Below are 17,087 nucleotides of genomic sequence, written 5' to 3' on the forward strand. Positions count from 1 at the left end.
CTACTTGTCATTTTTTTTATTCCTTTGAAATCTATTTTCCTAAAATCTAAGATGCCTGTTAAACTTTCCTCTCCTTAAGTATCACTGGTTCTAAAATATCACTAAGATTCCCATTGTTTTTACCTAAACAATCAATTTTCAATTTTTCTTTCTTGGTCTAAGTATCATACTCCTATGTTACAGTAACAATATTGTTTCTATTTCTGCCTCTGTTGATCTTCACCCAAGTGTGTGTCCTGGATTTCCTCATGGGAATGTATCTTCTTTATATATGATGGCACACTTTCCTCCCTACCCCAATTTAGGTCTCCTGTTCTCTTTAAGTTAAATGTTCCTTTGTGGAGCCACTAGCCAGTCTAATCCCACCAATTCTCAGTGATACCTACAAAGTCCAATTTGCCCTTTTGTATGGGATCTCTAGTTTACTAGAGTTGTTATTCTTGTAGACCTAGAAAATCATGGGCTTCTCTGAATTTCTGGATATTTCTCCTGCTAGTCTTCTTCCTATATTATAGCTCTTCTTTCTGACATAGAATTTGGTAGATACATTTAAACAATTTTCTCCAATTTTTTATTTTCAGTTTAGGTTAGCCACTTAGACTAGATTTGGAAGACTTCAAATACAAGTACATTCTTACCAGCCTTTGTTAGGTACACCACATCCCTGGCCCGGACTGTTTTCATTCCTATAATTTTCAGCTATGGTCTAGAAATTCAAATCCTATTCTCAGACATTCTCTGTTAAACCAGCAGCTTACTTCCTATTTCTGCCACCATGTGACCTATTTCATGGGGGCTTTGGATTTGTTCCTCCAGTCAAGGTGATAGATGTGCAAGACAGCTGGGGCACTTTGAGTAAAAGAAATCATTTAATTGTAGAAGCCAGTGGACAAGAATAGAAGCTATTCTTTACACTAGAATAGAGGAATAGCTTTGTTCCAGAATGAATTCAAAATCCAGATTTCTGAGATTCATCGAATTTAAAAGTGACTGAATGGATGGATTGATGGAAAAATATTTATTAAGCAATATGCTATGTTCAAAGCTAAGCATTAGAGATAAAAAGTAAATCATTTCCATCTCTCAAGAAGTTCATATTCTAATGGAAAGTTTTAACTCCAAGTTAAATGATAGGTCCCATAATCTGTAGAGGCACTAGCAAAGTAGAGGGTAATGCCTTTTAAAGGTCATTTCCATATCTGTTTCTGATGCTAAATCATTTAAAAGTGTCAAAGACTTTGGGGACTATAATTTTCTTTCCTAAATCTACGGGCATTAGCATCTGAAGGAGCTATTGCCAGGGTACATCTTCCCAGGGGTGTTTTCTCAGGATGGTGGCTGATGACACTGGTCTGCAACCAGGACCAGTTGAATGGGGGGAATGGTGCCTTATTGTCCATCTGTGGCAGTTGGGAATCAAAATCATTGAATCACCTTGCTTACCTTGCAGATAGAGTCTTGGAGGCCCAGAAGTCAAATACAATATTTGTCCAACAACACTTAGACCTTATGTATGAAAGCCAGGTTTCAAATCCAGGTTCCCTTTACTCTAGAGTCAATCTTCTCTCCACTATACCATTTTGCCTTATGTTCCCAGAGTTTTATTTTTCTTTTGTTCCCCATGAAGAACCTGAAAATATAGAAAAATAGTATATCACTATGTGCTCTCTTTGGGATTAACTTATTTATGCAACTTATTGTCAGGTAATTGTACTGTGTCTTACTGTACTGTGCCTATCGCATCAGCCATCAACTTCCTATTGGTTCATACAACTATATATTTTCTGAGTCCCTTCAGTCAATCAAGTCAATAAGCAGTTATTAAGCACCTACTATACTTAATAAACCTAATTTGCGTCAGTTTCTTCATCTGAACAATAAACTGGAGAAGAAAAGGCAAACCATCCAGTATCTCTGCCAAGAAAACCTCAAATGGAGGGTGTCATACTTAGTTGGACATAACTGAAAAACAACTGAACAATAAGAAAATATACTTACAGATCAATGCATTGAGATAACAAAACGAAATGCACTTCATATACATACAGTTGGAGAGAATCACTATGTTCTTCCCTATTAATGCAGAATATCTATTTGCAGATCACAGATCTATAAAATAATCATAGAATGTCAGAACTGGAAGGAACATTACTCTTCATTTTACAAATGAGGAAATTGAGATCCAGACACACGGAATGCCCAAGGTCATAAAGGTGGTGAGAAAATGAAGTAGAAGGCTGCTTGGCAGCTATCCTAACCTCGGCTATCAAGATGATATAAAAAATTGATCAAGCACAAACAAGGGATATTTTTAAAATATAAGATGCACTTGGGCAAGGACACATGATGTGAAATCAGATTCAAGAAGATTTGCAATCAGTAGACAGCCAAACGCCTCTCTCTGTCCCTCACAGTAAGACTTATCCTAGATCCTACATCAATGTGAAAGAAAGGTCTCTGAGGTCAGAGAAGCAGAGTATCAGCTCCCTATAATTGCTTTTCTCCCCAAATACCAGATATATTTTGGCAAATGGCAAGGAAAAAAGGGGGGACTGTTTCTGTGATGTATGTCTATTTCACATTTGACTATTTTTGGGGGGTTTTTAAACTTTTTCCCTTCCTCTATTTTACAACCTTATTTTTCCACTCACGTAGTTAAATTCTTACTATACACATCATATTTTAACAACCAGACCCAGTAGGGATTGCAGAAGGACTTGGCCCACTGTAGCAGCAAAGGGGGGATTCAAAGTCAGTTCTCCTGACTCCAGATCCAGAGTCCTTCACAAGATTCAGCTGGGAGTTTATGTAGTGAAAGCCTGAATTAGATCTTTGGTTCCCAACAAGAGACCTTGAGAGGCTACTTGGTACTTTGGAGCACTCATTATTATTGTGGTTGTTGTTGCTATTTCAGTCATGTCCAACTCTTCATGACTGCATGGGTATAAAGGGGATGGGTTTGCTTTGCAAGGATATTAGAATTGTTTGCCATTTCCTTCTCCAACTCATTTTACAATGAGGAAACTGAGACAAAAAGGTTAAGTGTTTTTTATCTTTATTCCCAATTATCATTTCAGATTCCAATTTTGTCTCAATTACCAATTACTAATACTTAGCAAAATGCTTGGCGTATAACAAATATTTAATGACCATTCATTGAATAAATGAATGACTCTCTTCCATAAAATATTATAAAACAGCTAGGTAGTGCAGTAGATAAGACTACCAATTAATCTTAAATCCATATATACATATGTGTATATGAATATATATAGCATTTGTATATGCATATACATATATATGGATAGATTTCTAATTTTTTACTTGTTTCTCCTATGTAAATCACGATAAGGACCATTGTTTGAGATGTATTAAGTGACAAGAATTAAACTATTCACAATGTCAGAGAAAACAGTCAACACTGAAAATTGGAATGGGGGAAAAAAAGGCAATTCATTGCTTAAATATTGATACTAGCTATAGTTATAAATTTTAATAAATTCACTTCAATCCATGCCTGTTTTTCATGTTTGAAGATAGCTATTATTTCTATTATTGAATATGTTAATAATAGAAATATGTTACAAGGTTTTTGTGGGGTTTTTTTTAATACTACACTAACCTAGATGCTCTCAGCCCTCACAATTTGTTATTCATATCGTATGGTCATCAGCTCAAAATTTTAAAAGTTAGTGGGAATGTTGACTCAAGGTCCTACTTCCCAGGTCCTTACTGCCCATCATTAACATACTTTCTTTGGCTTAGAGTATATTTCTATAAGACCTTTGGTAAAACTTCATAATTATTTACATGTCAGTTTTGATTAGCTTATCAGAATTTCTAGCTATAATCTCTTGTCTTTTATTAAAGTTTTTTATTTACAAAACATATGGATGGGTAATTTTTCAACATTGACCCTTGAAAAATCTTTTGTTACAAATTTTCCCCTCCTTCCCTCCACCCCCTCTCCTAGCTGGCAGGTAATCCAATACATGTTAAATATGTTAAAATATATGTTAAACCCAATATATGTATACATATTTATACAGTTATCTGGCTGCACAGGAAATATCAGACCAAGAAAGAAGAAAAAAATGAGAAAGAAAACAAGATGCAAGCAAACAACACAGAGAGAGTGAGAATGCTATGTTGTGTTCCATACTCAGTTCCCACAGTCCTCTCTCTGGGTGTAGATGGCTCTCTTCATCACTAAACAAGTAGAACTGATTTGAATCATCTCATTGTTGAAGAGAGCCATGTCCATCAGAATTAATCATCATATAATCTTGTTGTTGCCATGTATAATTGACAGGGGTGAACCCTGAAAAATGATGGGGTGAACTCGGAAACTCTTCTCTGACAGAAACCCATCCTTCAGGGCAGTTAAGTGGTTTCATTCTGTTGGAAATCTTGGTGGGGAGAAGGTGCACCTTCTATTGAGTTGAAGATTAGCCCAGGACCACTCCCAGTAGCTATAACACTCCCTTAAGTGGTCTCATTCAGTTGGAGATCTGGGCCTGATATTTCTATTTGAGTGGCTTGAAACTCCAAGTTAAGTACTCTCTTTTCAACTGAAAATCTAGGTGTGTGTGTGGGGGAGGTTAACAACATTGAGGGATTCTCATTCAATTTTGAATGGAAGCTCTAGCCTCAGACTGCTATAAAAAATAATTCTGAACTCCAAATCTCTGCAGAAGTCTGAAGTAGGATTATGCTTTGCCAATTAAGCTCTCTTGGCAAAGCTGCCTACCAGGCCTCTTGCCCATTGTGAAGACATTCTGTTTGGGACAAGAAGACCAACCAAATTGACTACTCAGAGATCACTCATAGAAAGCAGAATTATTTATTAAGATCTCAAGAAGCAGACCCCATCCTGGTCTGTGAGCCAAATTCACAGCAGGATAGGGCCAGAGCCTTGAAAATGCTTATAGCTTTTATACATTTCCAACAAAGAACCTCCGAAATCCTGCCCTCTATATGTTGTGACTAGTCACATAACTCTACTGTACCCCTAGTTGGTAGTAGACAAGGTGATATACAGCTACTTCGGCCATGTTGGACAACGGAATGTGGTTTAGGCCTTATCTAAAATCACGTGATTCTGGAGAAGCCAAAACTGAGGACTCATAGGCTTGGTCTACTTTAATAGACAGTCTCTGATCAATATGTGCTGTAAGTTCTTCACTCTTTTTCCACACAGTCCCCCCTGTTATTCATAAATATATTTGTATATATATATATATATATATATATATATATATATATATATATATTTCTTCATGAAGAACTTACATAATGGTCAAATTCAATTAACCTCTCTACACATAGCTTGTTAATCTCCTCATCTGGATCATCACCAGTTTGTTCCCATTATCCCCTAATGAATGCTGATAGACACAATTAATCACTGACCCATCATTATAAACAATATTTAACTTGCTCCATCTGTTTCTACACTCACCACAATCTATGATATCTATCTATCCTCTCTGGTTGATGAGTAGAAGTCCATTCACACTTACTCTCTCCCATCCATAGCCCTTCACCTGTTTGATTTAGGCAATGCCCCAATGAAGTACCCCAGATCAATACTGCTATCAAGATTTTACATGCACAGTTCATCAGTTCCTTTTTAGTGTTTGTCTCAGCTCGTTCTCTGCATTCAGTTGGGAAGTCCATACCCTCGGAGTGTCCACCGGTCCTTTAATTCTGGTATTCTGAGTCCACCCTCTTTCCTGTGTAGTACTGTTGTATTTTATGTCAAGAGGATCTGTAACGGTTCTTTCCAGTTCAGGATCAGCTTGTCCTCCTTCCACATCCGAACCAGGACCCAGTCTCCAAGCTAGAACTCATGCACTGTTGAAATCCTAAGGGAGAAGTCTGATCAATAAGCCCTTTTAGGTGTAAAGTTTTCAGATGTTACAGTAAAGACATAACATATTTCCTTAAAAACAAATCCTTGGTTTGAAATATTGGATCCAAGGAAGAATTTTGAATCCCTTTTGGATAAAGGTGACCATACAATAATTCATAAAGTGACAATCCCACATCTCTTCAGGGTTTTGGGCTAATTCTTAATAAGGCAAGGGGAAGGCACTTGGTCCAGGACAATTGTGTTTCAGCCAATTTAGTCAGTTGCTGTTTAATTTCCTTATCCATCCTTTCCACTTTACTTGATGAGGGCAGATGCTATGAGGTATGTAAGTCCCATGATATTTCTAGAGCTTGGGCCACAGATTGGAGGATCTTAGCTGTGAAACAAGTTCCTTGGTCCGAACCAACCCATACCCTGGAATGATATGCTCAAGGAGTACTTTTACAACTGCTGAGGCAGTTTCCAGGGCAAGGGGAAAGGCCTCCACCCATAAGGTCAGATGGTCCACTATGACCAACAGGTATTTGAGATGCCCCACCAATGGCAGCTCGGTAAAGTCTACCTGTATGTTTTGGAAAGGCCTGATACCAGGAGCCTTCCTCCTTTTAGACTTGTCATTAAGCCGCTTTATTCATCCTCTGACAAACAGGACACCCGCTGACCAGTTGCCTGCTATTATGTATAAGCCAGTACCACAAACCTAGTCAGCACCAGGTCACATAGGCCTTGGACACCCCAATGACTGCCCTGATGTAAATGTTGGAGTACATATCTCATACCTGCTGTGACCAGTACATTTCTGCCATTAGGGAGGAGCCAGTGCCCTCTTTATCCTCCTGAGCACCAAGGCTTTGGATTTCCTGCTTATCTTCTGGGATATGGGAAGGTGGAGGCATTGGAGGCAGAAATGCCAGAATTAGCACCATCATCTCCTCCATACTTACAGATTCCTCTTCTCAGGCTGTTTCACCTCCTTATCTCAAATGAATCTCCTCTTTTGTGCCCCTGCACATGAATCACTGCAAAGTTCTTAGGTAACATAAGATTAGTCAAAATTTCAGTGACCAATGCCCTGTGTGCCAATCCCTTCCCTTTACTGTTTCCATTCTTTCCCTCAAGTAATTTACAGGAGCTAATTACTTTTTCCCTTCACTTATACAATGAGTATGCCTAGTTTTCCCACAGCTCCAACAGGTCAGAGAGCCCCCATGTTCAGCCATTTACTTCTCTTACTCTATTTTTATTTCTCCCTTCCAATATCTGCAAACCTAAACCTCACATTTCACAAATTGCAATTTGTCTTGAGAAATTCTCAGACCCTGTGCTCTTAAATAATTTAACAATTTGATAGTGACTTGGACAAGGTCACTCTTTTTTTTTTCCTGTCACAAGAAGATCATCTACATTTTGTAAGACTTTTAACAATAAGAAATTTATCCCAGAATGTTCACACAATTCTTATATATCCAAATAGATCTTCCATAAATTGAATATTATACCAATCATTTTGCTTTTTTTTTTCAAATACCCAATACACAGAAATATCCCAAACTACGCAATGCCCATAACAAAAACATTCTTAAAAGGACAAAGGCAAAAACTATTATCCTTGGAGTCTCTCTAAATAATTGGCATCAATACAGTTAATTAAAACTTCCTATTTTCACATAAAAGAATCTGAAAAGTTCTTAAAAACATCAGTTAAACTTTTTTTTAATAACCCTTTCAAACTGTATATCACATTTCTGATCACATTCTTTTTTTTTTTTTTTTTTTGAGTTTTCCCTCTAGCAACCATTTATTTGATTTGGGTTCTTTTCAAGAGTTTACTTGAAAGTTTTTTTTTTTTTTTTTTTTATATATATATATATATATATATTTTATAATATTATCCCTTGTATTCATTTTTCCAATTTACCCCCCCTCCCTCTATTCCCTCCCCCCGACGACAGGCAATACCATACATTTTACATGTGTTTCAATATAGTCTAGGTACAATACATGTGTGCGAATATCACTTTCTTGTTGCACAATAAACATTAGAATCCGAAGGTACATGCAACCTGGGCAGACAGATATTAGTGCTAACAATTTTCATTCCCCTCCCAGTGTTTCTTCTCTGGGTGCAGCTACCTCTGTCCATCATTGATCAACTGGAAGTGAGTTGGATCTTCTTTATGTTGAAGATTTCCACTTCCATCAGAATACATCCTCATACAGCATTGTTGTTGAAGTGTACAGTGATCTTCTGGTTCTGCTCATTTCACTCAGCATCAGTTGATTTAAGTCTCTCCAGGCCTCTCTATATTCCTCCTGCTGGTCATTTCTTACCGAGCAATAATATTCCATAACCTTCATATACCACAATTTACCCAACCATTCTCCAACTGATGGACATCCATTCATCCTCCAGTTTCTAGCTACAACAAAAAGAGCTGCCACAAACATTTTGGCACATATATGTCTCTTTCCGCTCTTTAGTATTTCTTTGGGATATAATCCCAGTAGTAGCGCTGCTGGGTCAAAGGGTATGCACAGTTTGATAACTTTTTGGGCATAATTCCAGATTGCTCTCCAGAATGGCTGGATTCTTTCACAACTCCACCAGCAATGTATTAGTGTCCCAGTTTCCCCACATCCCCTCCAACATTTGTCATTATTTGTTCCTGTCATCTTAGCCAATCTGACAGGTGTGTAGTGGTATCTCAGAGTGGTCTTAATTTGCATTTCTCTGATCAGTAGTGATTTGGAACACTCTTTCATGTGAGTGGATATAGTTTCAATTTCTTCCTCTGAGAATTGTCTGTTCATATCCTTTGACCATTTATTAATTGGAGAATGGTTCGGTTTCTTATAAATTTGGGTCAGTTCTCTATATATTTTGGAAATGAGACCTTTGTCAGAACCTTTGTTTCTAAAAATATTTTCCCAATTTGTTACTTCCCTTCTAATCTTGTTTGCATTAGTATTATTTGTACAGAAACTTTTTAGTTTGATGTAATCAAAATCTTCTATTTTGTGATCAATAATGATCTCTAGTTCTCCTCTGGTCATAAATTCCTTCCTCCTCCACAAGTCTGAGAGGTAGATTATCCTCTGTTCCTCTAATCTATTTATTATCTCCCTCTTTATGCCTAAATCATGGACCCATTTTGATCTTATCTTGGTATATGGTGTTAAGTGTGGATCCATATCTAATTTCTGCCATACTAATTTCCAGTTTTCCCAACAGTTTTTTCCGAATAATGAATTTTTATCCCTAATGTTGGAATCTTTGGGTTTGTCAAAGATTAGATTGCTATAGATGTACCCTTTTTTGTCCTTTGTATCTAATCTGTTCCACTGATCTACCGGTCTATTTCGTAGCCAATACCAAATGGTTTTGGTGACTGCTGCTATATAATATAGCTTTAGATCAGGTACACTTAGACCACCTTCCTCTGAGTTTTTTTTCATTAGTTCCCTTGCAATTCTTGACCTTTTATTCTTCCATATGAATTTTGTTGTTATTTTTTCTAGGTCATTAAAATAGTTTCTTGGGAGTCTGATTGGTATAGCACTAAATAAATAGATTAGTTTGGGGAGTATTGTCATCTTTATTATATTCGCTCGGCCTATCCAAGAGCACTGAATGTCTTTCCAATTATTTAAATCTCATTTTATTTTTGTGGCAAGTGTTTTGTAATTTTTCTCATATAATTCCTGACTTTTCTTTGGTAGATGGATTCCCAAATATTTTATACTCTCAACATTTGTTTGGAATGGAATTTCTCTTTGTATCTCTTGCTGTTGCATTTTGTTAGTGATATATAAAAATGCCGAGGATTTATGTGGATTTATTTTGTATCCTGCCACTTTGCTGAAATTTTGAATTATTTCTAGTAGCTTTTTAGCAGAGTCTTTGGGGTTCTCTAAGTATACCATCATGTCATCTGCAAAAAGTGATAGTTTGATTTCCTCATTTCCTACTCTAATTCCTTGAATCTCTTTCTCGGCTCTTATTGCCGAGGCTAGCGTTTCTAGTACTATATTGAATAGTAATGGTGATAGTGGGCAACCTTGTTTCACTCCTGATCTTACTGGGAAAGGTTGCAGTTTATTTCTATTGCATATTATGCTTACTGACGGTCTTAAATATATACTCCTGATTATTCTAAGGAATAATCCATTTATTCCTATACTCTCAAGAGTTTTTAGTAGGAATGGATGTTGGATTTTGTCAAATGCTTTTTCTGCATCTATTGAGATGATCATATGGTTCTTATTAATTTGATTATTAATATGGTCAATTATATTAATAGTTTTCCTAATATTAAACCAGCCCTGCATTCCTGGAATAAATCCTACTTGATCATAGTGTATTATCTTGGAGATGATTTTCTGAAGTCTTTTTGCTAATATCTTATTTAAGATTTTAGCATCAATATTCATTAAGGAGATTGGTCTATAATTTTCTTTCTCAGTTTTCGATCTACCAGGTTTAGGTATCAGTACCATGTCTGTGTCATAAAAGGAGTTTGGTAGGACTCCTTCATCCCCTATTTTTTCAAATAATTTATATAACATTGGGGCTAATTGTTCTTTAAATGTTTGGTAGAATTCACATGTGAATCCATCTGGCCCTGGGGATTTTTTCCTGGGGAGTTGATTAATAGCTTGTTCTATTTCTTTTTCTGAAATGGGACTATTTAAGCAATTTATCTCCTCCTCTGTTAATCTAGGGAGCCTATATTTTTGGAGAAAGTCATCCATTTCACTTAAGTTATCAAATTTATTGGCATAAAGTTGGGCAAAGTAACTCCTTATTATTTCTCTAATTTCCTCTTCATTGGTGGAAAGATCCCCCTTTTCATTTGTAAGACTATCAATTTGATTTTCCTCTTTCTTTTTTTTGATCAAATTTACCAAAGGTTTATCTATTTTATTGGCTTTTTCATAAAACCAACTCTTGGTTTTATTTATTAATTCAATAGTTTTTTTACTTTCAATTTTATTGATTTCTCCTTTTAATTTTTGTATTTCGAGTTTAATTTTTGGTTGGGGGTTTATAATTTGGTCTTTTTCTAGCCTTTTAAGTTGTAAGCCCAATTCGTTAATCTTCTCTTTCTCAATTTTCTTCAAATAAGCCTCTAAAGATATAAAATTTCCCCTTATTACTGCTTTAGCTGCATCCCAAAGATTTTGATATGATGTCTCATCATTATCATTATCTTGGGTGAAATTGTTAATTGTTTCTATAATTTGCTCTTTCACCCAGTCATTCTTTAAGATGAGATTATTCAGTTTCCAATTACTTTTTGGTCTATTTACCCCTAACTTTTTACTGAATGTAGCTTTTATTGCATTGTGATCTGAGAAGAAGGCATTTATTATTTCTGCCTTCCTACATTTAATTTTGAGATCTTTATGTCCTAATATATGGTCAATTTTTGTATAGGATCCATGAACTGCTGAGAAGAAAGTATATTCCTTCCTATTGCCATTCAGTTTTCTCCAAAGGTCTATCATACCTAGTTTTTCTAATGTTCTATTTACTTTTTTAATTTCTTTCTTGTTTGTTTTGTGGTTTGATTTGTCTAAATCTGAGAGTGCAAGGTTGAGATCTCCCACTATTATAGTTTTACTGTCTATTTCTTCTTGCAGTTCTCTTAACTTTTCCTTTAGAAAGTTAGATGCTATACCACTTGGTGCATATATGTTTAGTATTGATATGGCTTCATTATTTATGCTACCTTTCAGCAGGATATAGTTTCCTTCCTTATCTTTTTTAACGAGATCTACTTCTGCTTTTGCTTGATCTGAGATAAGGATAGCTACCCCTGCTTTTTTGGCTTTACCTGAAGCATAATAAGCTCTGTTCCAACCTTTTACCTTTACTCTGTATGTATCTCCCTGCTTTAAGTGTGTTTCCTGTAGACAACATATTGTAGGGTTCTGCTTTTTGATCCAATCTGCTATCCGTCTCCGTTTGATGGGATCGTTCATCCCATTTACATTTACAGTTAAAATTACTAATTCTGTATTTCCTGCCATCGTATTATCCCCAGATTATACTTTTTTCCCTTGACCCCCCTGATCCCCCTCCCCGATATTTAATTTACAGACCCCCCTTGTGACGCGCAACCCTCCCTCTTTTTTTTTTTTTTTTTTTTTAGGATCCCTCCCCCCTCCCTCCAAGTCCCTTCACTTATTCTCCTTTTCCTTTCCCCTTTTCCTCTCCCCCCTTTTAATGAGGTGAGAGAAAATTCTCTGAAAAACAAATATGTTAATTATTTACTCTTTGAGCCTCTTCTGATGAGAGTAAGATTCACACAATGATTCTCCCCCTCACTAAGTTCCCTCAGATATGGTGTATTTTCTATGTCTCTTCCTGGGATGTAGTTTCCCTCTTTTTATCACTCCTTCCCCTTTTTCTGAACCGACCTCCTTCCCTTTACCACACCCCCCTTTTTTTCTTTTATATCAGTAAAATCAAATTATCCTTGAGTATTTTTTATATACCCACAACAAAGTTACAGTTCTCAAGGGTTCTGTGTACCTTTTTCTGTTTCTCTTCAGTCTTGTGGATGTAGATCAAATTTTTTGTTTAAGTCTGGTTTTTTTCTTAGAAACATATAGAATTCCTCTGTTTCATTGAATGACCATCTTCTTCCATGGAAAAAGATGCTAAACTTAGCTGGGTAGTTCATTCTTGGTTGCAGTCCTTGATCTTTTGCCTTTCGGAATATCAGGTTCCAGGCCCTTCTATTTTTTAATGTGGAGGCAGCCAGATCTTGGGTGACCCTTATTGTGGCACCTTGGTATTTAAATTGTTTTTTTCTAGCTGCTTGCAGGATTTTCTCCTTTGTGTGGTAATTCTGCAGCTTAGCCACAATATTCCGTGGTGTTCTTTTTTTAGGGTCTATTTCAGAAGGAGTTCGATGAATTCTTTCCACATCAACTTTCCCTTCTGTTTCTATTATCTCTGGACAGTTCTCTTTGATAATTTCCTGTAAAATAGAATCTAGGCTCTTTTTTTGGTCATAGTTTTCTGGAAGTCCAATAATCCGCAGATTATCTCTCCTAGATCTATTTTCCAGGTCTATAGATTTTCCCAGTAAGTATTTGACGTTGTTCTCCAGCTTCTCATTTTTTTTGTTTTGTTTGACTGATTCTTGGGTTCTCTGTGAATCATTCATTTCTATTTGTTCCATCCTGACTTTTAAGGAGTTATTTTCTTCTTTCACAGTTTTTAGTTCTTTTTGTAAATGCCCAATTTCGTTTTTAAATGAATTATTTTGCTCTATTGAGTTTTTTTCCATTTCCCTAATTTTTTTTTTTTGAGAATTATTTTCTTTTTCCAATTCAGAAATTCTATTTTCTTGAGACTTTTTTATCTTTTCCAATTCAGAAATCCTACTTTCCTGTGTTTTTTTAACCTTTTCTAATTCACTAATTTTGTTTCCCTGCATCTCCTGTGAATTCTTTATTTTTTCCAACTCCAATTTCAGGACATTGTTATTCTCTATCATAACTTCCCTTTCTTTTCCCCATTTTTCTTCGATCTCCCTCAATTTCTTAAGAGCTTCTTCTAGGAGAGAGTTATGTGATGGGGGGCAGGAATCGTTCCCCTTTAGGTTGTTATCTGATTCTCTGCTGTAAACTTCCTCGGGGTTGGACACCCGCTCTTTCTCTGTATAGAAGGAATCTATAGTTTTTCTAGCTTTTTTGCTCATACTTAAAAAAAATCTTTTGGGGTCTGTCTCTGGGGTAGGAAATTATTTACTTCTTTACCAGCTTCCTCCCAGACGGGATGGATGCAGCGGCTCCTGAGCCTGAGCTAAGAGAGAGCTCTGGGAGAGAGTTCCCCACCCTCTCCCTGGGAGTGCCTCAGAGGTGATTAGCACTACTGTGCTTCGAGGGCGTAGAATAGTGAAGACAGCAAGAAGCCCAGCCTATGTGTCCGGGTTGGGCGTGGATGTCTGCAGCAGGTGACGTGAAAAGCCCCTGTGCTCAAACTGGAATTGTCTGCCAGAAACCGCGGTCCCTAGTTCAAAGGTTCCGCTTCTCTGGGACTTCCTGGAGCTGAGTTCCACTCCCTCCAGCTAAGCTAGGCAGTGTGTGTTGCCTTGGGCCGTATCCACCCACTTGTCAGTCTCTTAACTATTCTCAGGAGGTAGCTGAGGCCACACCCCCTGGTGCCTGAGTCACCCCCAGGGTCCGGGGAAAATCTAATCTGAGTTTTAAAATATTTTGGCTTTCTCTTCTGAACTGCTAAATAATTAGCAGAGAAGAGCTAACAGCCTGTGCCAGATTCCTTTACCTCAGTGGCTTCTCTGATCCCAGAGCCCCTCCCAGCGCAATGGGCGCAGTGTGCCCCTACCCCACCGTCTGTGCTGGTCTTTCTTATTCCTCCCCTGAGAACTGACCTTTCCTGTTGAAACTCCAGATTCTCTTCAGCTGGTAAGTCGTGCTTCCAGTCCTTGTGGTATCTATCAGTCCTGAGCTAATTTTGAGACTTAATTTATCTAATTGGTTGTGAGGGAGTGAGGACGTTCACTGAATCGTGTGTTTCCTCTCCGCCATCTTGGCTCAGCCTCTGATCACATTCTTTAAACACGAAAACCATTATGTATTTAAAGAAACAAATGTTCAATCAATTAACATCTTGTAAGAGCAGCTTGATCCTTTATCAGTTTGCTTTCTTCAACCAAAAACAGCTGCAGCTTTCCACTGCTGCTTTCCCCCTGCAAAAACACATCCCGTCTCACAGTCATCTCTCCGGGACTACCCTTGCCAACCAGTTCCTTCTTTTCCCCACTGATTTCTTCTTGAAATCATTTGCTCCCACTAATCAGTCCTTCTTAAATTACCTTCATTCTCCTGTCCCATCTCTCTGTCTCTCTCTCCTCCCAATGCTTGCTTACTTAAACCTTCTCTGACATACTTTAAACACTTCCAAACCAATAACTCTTCTGACTAGATGCTCCATTTAAACTATTAATTACTTTTGTAAATCAATCTCTTTTGACCCTTTTCTTTAAATCACCCTTTTTTTAAACTTTAAACTGCAAGATTCATAACCCATAATGTTAACAAATTACCCAATGTTTCAGAAGCAAACCAAATAGTCTTTTTTTTTTTTCCTTCCTTCTGCCTGAGTGCTTCAAGGCCACTAGCAGAAGCTTCCCAGGTGGCATTAAGCAGATAAGATTGTATTGCTGTTACTCCTCTTTAGCAGACTTTGAAAATCTGCTTTTCAGAGAAAACTTCCCCACCAGTTTAAAATAGTCAAGTTTTTTTTTTTCCTTTTACTTACAAATTGGTACAACAGGTTAAAAAGTTTAAAATCACAAAAATTTATAACAAGCATAGTTACAAGATGAAAATAACCAATTGCCAAATTTCTGAACCTTTGTCCTTAAAACCCTTAATCAAATGTTGCAGACAATTACCCAGTTTAGCCTTCTTAAACTTTCTGTTCTCTAATTCCATGAAAGCAAATTTGCTAATAATGATTTTTCTTTTTTTAGAAGTATGCCTAGTTTTCCCACAGCTCCAACAGGTCAGAGAGCCCCGATGTTCAGCCATTTACCTCTCTTACTCTATTTTTATTCCTCCCTTCCAATATCTGCAACTTTTTATTTCCAATCTTAAGTTTCCAATCTTAACATATATGCCAATTTAAAGTTATTTTAAAATTAACCAGTACTTTAGTTTGTGAAATTTCCTAAAATCTACCTAGATATTCCATTCACACTTCTTTTTGTTTTAGTAAGCCAGGAAAGAGTTAAGCACCAATTATTGTTTTACCTTGAAATATATATATATATATTTTGGCAAGATTCCCACAAGCCAGAGTTCTGATAACAGGGCTCCTTGTTTATAGGAGTGATAACCACTGTTCTATTTTCTCAAAACTTTCTTATTTTCCCCCTTCTCTCCCTCCTCCTGCAAAGCCAGAGCCAGAGGAAGAGAAAAAGGAAAAAAAAAAAAAAAAAAAAAAAAAGATTTTTCAAACTTCTTTTCTTTCTATCTGAGCCATTTTGAAAGAATTACTACTTTGAATGAATTCCGATTCCCACAATTCAGTCTGCTCTTTCTCTAAGCCTGTAACATTGAGTATGAATTCTTATCTCTTATGAGCTTTCCAACTTTTAACACAGAACAAAAAATGCAAAGCAGACAAACATAAATACACAGACACACACAGAGTTCTATTTTTCTTGAATTCCCTAATGTCCTGACATAAATCCATGGACTGCTACCTTCCCATATTCTCAGCACCAGTGTAGGTCACCCTCACATCAACAGTCCCCCAAGAGTGTTCTCGGAAGCCCTTTCCTTGGGGTCTGAGCAGTCCTCCACTTCTTTTAGAGAGCTTGTCTCTCCCTCAGCCAATAGACCCTCAGGCTCCGATTCGAGCTTACCTCTTGAGCTATGTGTACATATTCTAGACTGTGCTGGCTGTCAGGACTTGTCCATTATCCTCTTTCTTCAATCTTCAATTCTGCTTTCCACTGAGTATCTCCACTTCGGGTCATTGTCTAAGAGGGGAGGGAGGCTGCACACCCAGAGTCAGAGAACATGGAGAAAACTGCTCTGTGGGCGCCCATCCCTGTTCGGGTGCACACAGCCATCTCCCCCAAAGACTCCATCCGGGACGAGCCCCCAACTGTTTGGGACAAGAAGACCACCCAAATTGACTACTCAGAGATCACTCATAGAAAGCAGAATTATTTATTAGGATCTCAAGAAGCAGACCCCATGCTGGTCTGTGAGCCAAATTCACAGCAGGAAAGGGCCAGAGCCTTGAAAATGCTTACAGCTTTTATACATTTCAAACAAAGAACCTCCAAAATCCCGCCCTCTATATGTTGTGATTGGTCACATAAGTCCACTGTACCCCTAGTTGGTAGTAGACAAGGTGATATAAGGCTTCTTCAGCCATGTTGGACAATAGAATGTTGTTTAGGCCTTATCTAAAATCACGTGATTCTGGAAAAGCTGAAACTGAGGCCTAATAGGCTTGGTCTACTTTAGTAAACAGTCTCTGATCAATATGTGCTGTAAGTTCTTCACCCTTTTCCCACACAATTCTCTTCTCAGTGTTGACCTTTATGTCCCTAATAGGATCTCTTGGCACTAAGGGGTCTGTCTTCCTAGTAAAGCTGGCTTCTCAGTGCCAATAAAAATCCCTTTTACAATTCAGACTTTTTGGGTTCACGAATTC

The 17,087-nt window shown here is 37.3% G+C and overlaps 1 long non-coding RNA gene across 1 annotated transcript; it reads right to left on the reverse strand.

Moving 5' to 3' along the window:
- Positions 1-1,381: 1,381 nt before the first annotated feature.
- Positions 1,382-16,458, reverse strand: LOC141559539 (uncharacterized). The gene is made up of 3 exons (XR_012487471.1): positions 16,285-16,458; positions 5,682-5,867; positions 1,382-1,630 (listed from the first exon to the last, which is right to left on the reverse strand). It is a non-coding gene; the product is annotated as an uncharacterized LOC141559539 (long non-coding RNA).
- Between the last annotated feature and the right edge of the window lie 629 nt (positions 16,459-17,087).

Source organism: Sminthopsis crassicaudata, chromosome 3, assembly GCF_048593235.1.
Source record: "Sminthopsis crassicaudata isolate SCR6 chromosome 3, ASM4859323v1, whole genome shotgun sequence".
In the NCBI taxonomy this organism is placed as follows: Eukaryota; Metazoa; Chordata; class Mammalia; order Dasyuromorphia; family Dasyuridae; genus Sminthopsis; species Sminthopsis crassicaudata.